The sequence below is a fragment of the Diadema antillarum genome, unplaced genomic scaffold (genome assembly GCF_040938485.1).
Source record: "Diadema antillarum isolate AM-2024a unplaced genomic scaffold, OU_Dant_1.0 seq00000735_RagTag, whole genome shotgun sequence".
NCBI classification, from domain to species: domain Eukaryota; kingdom Metazoa; phylum Echinodermata; class Echinoidea; order Diadematoida; family Diadematidae; genus Diadema; species Diadema antillarum.
The window spans coordinates 1,475,001-1,482,587 of record NW_027271635.1 but is presented as its reverse complement, the minus strand read 5'-3'; positions in this window follow the sequence as shown (position 1 = coordinate 1,482,587).

Below are 7,587 nucleotides of genomic sequence, written 5' to 3'. Positions count from 1 at the left end.
CAAATGCTGGAATAGGGGAAACTGAGAAAAGAGGCCCAGAAGTATACAGGGTCTATATTCAAGCTTAAACAGGATGTAAACCAGTGGAGCAATAACTATGAAGGGATAATCGAGCATGCTCTATTAACATTATATTATACTGACAATGATTACTGCAAACTTTCAAAGGAATGGCATTATTCTCTCGCAAGTTCTTAGAGTTGAGAGTGACGAGTGTGCTGCAAAGGATTTTCAAGAAATGAAAAAGGGTCTCTAAGACATACCTGATCTCACTACTTTACAACAAAAGGGTTGTACAAAAAAGTGTAGAAAATGCACTTTCCCATCCATTGACCCCAAACTTATGAATGGTGGAGAAAGAGGATAACTCTTTCAGAAAATATGAAAAACTTAAGTTTCACTTAGTTGACCCATTTCACTTTTTTTTTAGTCCTCACGTAAAATTAAGGGATGTGAATTTGATTTTTGGTCACATAAACATTATTGATAAAAGAAAGGATATGACACCAAAAATACGAATGAGAAACATAGGCTAAAAACAATCTTTGTAGGCCCTAATATTAGATTAAGAGACATCACATAGGGCCTATAGTGCTCTACTTTTGAAGTCCCAGAAACCTTTTGATTTTTTTTTTTTATTTGTACAATGTATTATCTAACATTTACCCTGTCAATAGTTTCGGCGCAAATATTCAATCTATAAATGAAGTCACCAATAAAAAACAACAAATAACAAACAACAAACAACCAACAACCAACAACAACAACAATATCAGTGCAACACAGGCCCTACACGAGAGGGCACCTCAATGACCATACACATTAGTAACGTGCGCAATTATTATCATCATTTTTTTTTTTCAATGGCGACAAAAGTGGTGGCAATTAGTAACGGTGAAGTATGTAAGAATATTTTAGGAAAGGGTGAAATCTTGCCGGAGTAATACGAAAAATAGAAATAAAGCAAATTTTAAAGCAACAGCCAATACGCAAATCGAAACAAATATTACCAGACGGAGAGGGCCATACATTTGCCATAGGGGTATAGACTAGACATTGCTGTAATGACACAAACAAGCAAACAAACAATCAGAACATACACGCTATAATGAATTGTCGGTTGTATTATAATGGCCTCAGATTTTGAAATCGTTCTTTTGAGGATGCATTATATTCTGGAGGTTGTTTTTTTTTATTATCATGATTATCATTATTTCTCTTTCCCCCTCCTTCTCTCGATCTCCCCCTCCCATTCTCTCACATCTCGCTCTGTTTTGTTTGTTTGTTTGTTTGTTTGTTTTTTCTGTGTGTGTGTGTCCATGAGAAGCATTAAAAATATCCGAGCTCGGTGACGCCAAGGAGGTTCGAGAGATGGAGCTACAACTGAGTATAAGCATTCAATCAGCTGTCAGTTTTCTATGGATGGACAAAACAATTCCACAGGTACATTTGTGCCTTCGATGTTCGATGCTTGAAGCCGCCTTCTTTCTGTGCAATCTGAAGATTCATAGGGAAGCAGTCCTGAGATTTTCACTGTACTGATAATTAAGAAGAGTAAAAAATATAAACTTTCACCAATTTATACGCTTGGACATCAAAAATTGTCTCCGTACGCGATTTTTGAAAAATAATTCCTGCAAGCGATCATGAAAGAGCCGGCAAAAAGATGCTACGTAGTGCCACAGAAAGTGTAAGAGTTCTGTGCGTAGTGCATGCCCTACTCACCAAGTTGACAGCCGTGCCTCTAAAAACCAATTTAAGTGTTCAAATGATTAGTTGCAATTTTATCATATAATGTGAAAGTTTGTGGTTTTATAATTTCAAACAAAATATTTCAAGCTTAGATATATATAATTTACGAGAAATTAATATTGTAAACATAAATCTATATGTATTTTTAAACCAAATATACCATGAACTTGACATCAAATAGGCACGGTCGTTTTCTAGCTTCCGTCCGTGTTGCATTATATACTTCTTAGCGTAGAAACCACTCTCGCGCGCAAATCCTTACCATACCAATGTATACATACACAGTACACTCGACTCCGTCCAGTCAATTTTGGCATTCAAACCGAAGATAACCTGTGCATGAGAGAGTCGAATTCTTAAGAAAATATTGTTTGTATCTCAATATTTCTGTAAGTAGTCAGATAATCGCCTTTCCTCGAAAAAAAAAATTGACGTGAGCCGGGAAGGATAAACACAGGGGGTCGTAGGGATATGATTTCGCTCCACTTTGCCGTGCATGTCCAGTCGGCACTGGCAGCAGCTAGCTCAGTGGCACTGTACTGCAATCCAAACCCCGGCTGCAGGCCCACGGTAAATTACTAGTAAACATAGCTAGCCACTTTCCTTACCTCTCTACGCTTTTTTCCCTCGGTTCTCTTCGAAGTCGATGCTCGAGGTGTTTCTGTTTTATAACTCATGTGAGCAAATGGTCAGGATTGCATCTGGTTTCAGGAGTTTTCTTGGTTTATAACCGAGGGCCACAGCCTGCCGGTCCACGTAAAAACATCGCTTCACAAATTGTCCACGCACAGGTAGGTCTGAGATACAAACAATATAGGGCGGTGAGTTGGCTCAGTCGGTAGCGCGTCTGCCTCACGATCACGCGGCCCGGGTTCGAACCCGAGTCTGGACTGAGCAATGTTGTGTGTAAACATACCGTCCCCTCTAGCAAGAGGCAAAACACTCTGTCCCTCGGATAGGACATAAAATGGAGGTCCCGTGTATGAGAGAGTCACAGCTCATGCACGTAAAATATCCCGCTTCATTCATTCATCGCAAAGAGCAGGGTGTCTAACCCGGTGAAGTGGTCCTACCCCACATCCAACTGGACCCCATGGAAGACCAGCTTAGTGTAGCTGAATATGGGCTATCCAGCCATCTTTACAGATGGAAAATGAACAACAACAACAACAACAACAACACGATTTCGAGATTTTGTAGGCCCTAAGTTTCTTATGTTCGGCATCGTTGTACCGATATTTCCCAGCCATACAGCTCACCTTTCACGATACTTTTGTTGGTCTGGGACGGAAAAAAGGATTTTCCTGGGAAATTTTCTGCACGATTCGAGCAAAACTACTGATGTAAGATAGCCTGACCAGACGACGCTGAATGCGGTCGCCCCTGTAGTGTACTAGCAGGCCAGGCCCTGTGTAGAATCGTTTCTACCTACAAATATGTACACTCTGTACGTATTATATACCTCATAAGTGAGATTCGTATCACTGATTGGTCAAAAGTATATCACGTGACAAGGTGTAGTCCCGTCTATCTTGCCTTAGGGTTTTCATGTAAGTGATAGAAAGGCAAAACCCTCGTGATAGAAAGGCAAACCCCTCGTGATAGAAAGGCAAAACCCTCGTGATGGAATTCGTAAACCCTCCGCGACTTTTGTACACATAACATATACACTAGACTTCGCGCGCGGTGTCCGCAACCCCTCCACCCAAGGACGTTCACTACGCGCATCGTATAAACACATACAAAATCATCGCACCAGCGCACAGCAGGCATGTTTCAACGTGGCATGGCGATCGAGCGCTCCTCCGTGATTTGAAGTGAGCTGGATCAAAGATCGTACACTTTGCAATTATAATTTCTTAGGATCCCGAAGCAGAGACAAATCTCAGCATGTTGAAAATATCGAATTAAAAACACGAGCGACGGGAAACTGGATGTATACTGCAATCTTCTGCCAAGATTTTATGCAGGAGCTCGCCGAAGGCCGTGTGACTGTGAGTGAGTACAATGTACCGTGCGTACTGGGTAGTACGAAATGCACGAAAACCATGCAAGCAAGCGCAGGCTGTGGCCTGATTTTAGGGCTAACGTTTAGGCCTAACAGTTAGAATTTACTTCTTATTTGCCTAGCCCTAGATCTTAGTTAAGTCTTAAACGATGAGGTATATAAAACAAATATTAACTGCTCTGTATTCGGATGGTGGTGGAAATTATCATTCCCGAGGTGCTTTTCATACCGACCCTTCTATCACCCCGAGGCGTTATCATCCTCATGAGCAGTCAATATTTGTATATTATATACCTCATAAGTGAGATTCGTATCACTGATTGGTCAAAAGTATATCACGTGACAAGGTGTAGTCCCGTCTATCTTGCCTTAGGGTTTTCATGTAAGTGATAGAAAGGCAAAACCCTCGTGATAGAAAGGCAAACCCCTCGTGATAGAAAGGCAAAACCCTCGTGATAGAATTCGTAAACCCTCCGTGACTTTTGTACACATAACAAGTACACTAGACTTCGCGCGCGGTGTCCGCAACCCCTCCACGTACCCACAGCCCAAGGACGTTTCACTACGCGCATCGTATAAACACATGCAAATCATCGCACTAGCGCATAGCAGGCATGTTTCAACGTGGCATGGTGATCGAGCGCTCCTCCGTGATTTGAAGTGAGCTGGATCAAAGATCGTACACTTTGCAATTAGAATTTCTTAGGATCCCGAAGCAGAGACAAATCTCAGCATGTCGGAAATATCGAATTAAAACACGAGCGACGGGAAACTGGATGTATACTGTAATCTTCTGCCAAGATTTTATGCAGGAGCTCGCCGAAGGCCGTGTGAGTGAGTACAATGTACCGTGCGTACTGGGTAGTGTACGAAATGCACGAAAACCATGCAAGCAAGCGCAGGCTGTGGCCTGATTTTAGGGCTAACGTTTAGGCCTAACAGTGATAGAATTTACTTCGCATTTGCCTAGCCCTAGAGATCTTGGTTAAGTCTTAAACGATGAGGTATATAAAACAAATATTAACTGCTCTGTATTCGGATGGTGGTGGAAATTATCACTCCCTCGGTGCTTTTCATACCGACCCTTCCATCACCCCTCGGCTAACGCCTCGGGGAGATAGAAGGGTCGGTATGAAAAGCACCTCGGGAATGATAATTTCCACCATCATCCTCGTGAGCAGTCAATATTTGTATACTATAGAACATGCATGAGCGGCGACAGGTAGGGCTGCAGCTGCGCTTGAGACTGGAAAAGTGCGAAGGGCAAACCGCGTACGGGGTGCGTACGCGTATCTACCGTAGATCTATCATCTAGTTGTACCGTCCACACGTGCGAATATAATACACAATACATACACACACACACAAACACACACACACACAAACAACGTAGAAACAATGTCAAATACGAGTCGGAGTAGCCACCGACGTCTTCATGCATCCGGGTAAACTAGGGAGCGTACGGATAACGAGCAGAACACGGCTGGGAAGAGTTGTGCATCGACGACGTATGACTCTCCGCCAAGGCTTGCTCATTAGCATATTCACCATGCAGAGTCACACTTTTTCAACCAAAATGTACGAGCTTATTTGGTGATTTTAAAGTTTGTTTTGGTGAAAGTAGTTCATTGGAGGTACCAACAACAACATATTTTTTTTTTAATTTCGTGAGGACTGTGTCCCTTTAACGTTAACGTAATATCGGGTATTATATGCTGCTCATTTATATGGACAAATGCAATGAAATTTCACCTAATGATAAAGCATTTAAAACAAAAGTCAATTCCGTTCGAAAATATGTGCAAAAGTGTAAATCTGAGCTGTATTTTGTGAAAGTGTTTGACCCTCATGGAAAGCCGGTTTTATCACTTTTCTCCTTATTTCCGTAAAATGAAACTAATATGGTATCATCTTCGGGTATAGTTCTTCATATAATATTATGTCAGAGTAGCTTACAGACACGTACAGTCGAGTAATAAAGATATCTATTTCAGCAATATTTGAGCAATTTCTATTCGCGCATCCCCGTACCTTTACCATTGTCTACCGCCCATCGTTTGTAAGTATAGGGATAGCGAAAAGTAATTACCATTGAAAAGACATATCTTCCTTGGAAAGTGGCTGGTGATTATGCAATGAGACACGAGTCAATTGTCTTCTCATCTGAGCGGCAGATCCAGTTTGACGCATACTTCAAATATTTTTTGAGTGGCGGCTTCGAGCATGGGATCAAAGCAAATAAGGGTGCGTTTATCAACTCCTTATCTCGGCAGAAACGGGTTATCCAAACAGCTTTCAAGGAATTTTTACGAGTTGATAAACGCAGAGCTGTTTTGAAAGCCCTTTATGAAAGCCTTTACGAAAGGGTGCGTTTATCAACTCTCCTTTCTCGGCAGAAACAGGTTATCCAAACAGCTTTCAAGGATTTTTTACGAGTTGATAAACGCAAAGCTGTTTTGAAAACCCGTTAGAAAAGCCTTTTCGAAATCCCCAATTATTTGTGGCTATCCAAACAGGTTTCCTAGGGTGCGTTTATCAACTCCTTTTCTCGATAGAAACAGGTTATCCAAACAGCTTTCAAGGAATTGTTACGAGTTGATAAACGCAAAGCTGTTTTGAAAGCCCTCTAGAAAAGCCTTTACGAAAGGGTGCGTTTATCAACTCTCCTTTCTCGGCAGAAACAGGTTATCCAAACAGCTTTCAAGGAATTTTTACGAGTTGATAAACGCAAAGCTGTTTAGAAAGCCCTTTAGGAAAGCCTTTTCGAAAGCCCCAAATTTGTGGCTATCCAAACAGGTTTCCTAAACAGGTTTTCAGAAACCTGTTTTGTTAAAGCCTTTTGGAAGTTGATAAACGCAAAGCTGTTTTGAAACGGTTTTGTAGTCTTGTGCTTCAGTTACGAACAATGCACGCCTTATGACCTCTTCTCCTCGGGTCGAATTGCGCAATGCAGCTGTACAGTGACAGAGTTGATAAACGCAACTATTTTGAAAGCCGTTTCTAAAGGGCTTTGGAAAGGGCTATCGAAAGCCGTTTAAACAGGGGAAAGTTGATAAACGTAGCCAAAGTCTCATGCCGCCACTCAGAAATATTTGAAGTATGTGCTAAACTGGAGCTGCCTCACAGATAGGAAGACAATAGATTCATGTGGCATTGCATCATGACAGTCACTGTCAAAGGAAGATATGTCTTTATGATGGTAATTCCTTTTCGCCGTCCCTTCTTAGAAAACAAGCGGCACATTAATAGCACAGGCACTCAGGGCTTTGGAAAGGGCTCTCGAAAGGGCTATGGAAAGGGCTTTCGAAAGGGCTATCGAAAGCCGTTTAAACAGGGGAATGTTGATAAACGCAGCCTTAGACCGTTGTGACTCGATTTCTCGAACCTCTTTGGTGATGCCAAGAGACGCTGTGGAATTATTCTTCCCTTTGCCAATGAGGGCGTCTGTATGACAGTAGAAAATCTGTGTCTGTCTGTATCGCAATTTATAGACGAAGATGTGATGATATTTTCTTCTTCTCTCTTGTTTTCTTCATTGCAATTGATCCTGCAGTCAATATGAGCATTGTTCAAAAATTTCCTGTTTACAACTCTTTTTTTTTCAGTTTGAACAGAAGTGCATAAAAAATTACTTGTAAAAACGTGATTATATTATATTTTCCTGATCACTAGGTAAGGCAATCATATAACTAACGTTGTAAAATATTTTATTCAATCTATGACACAGTATGATCTACTTTTATTGAAATTCTGTGTTAAGAGAGGGCTGACCCCGATAACAATAAGATGACATGCATTGAACCACAGAATACTTTTACAACGCCACA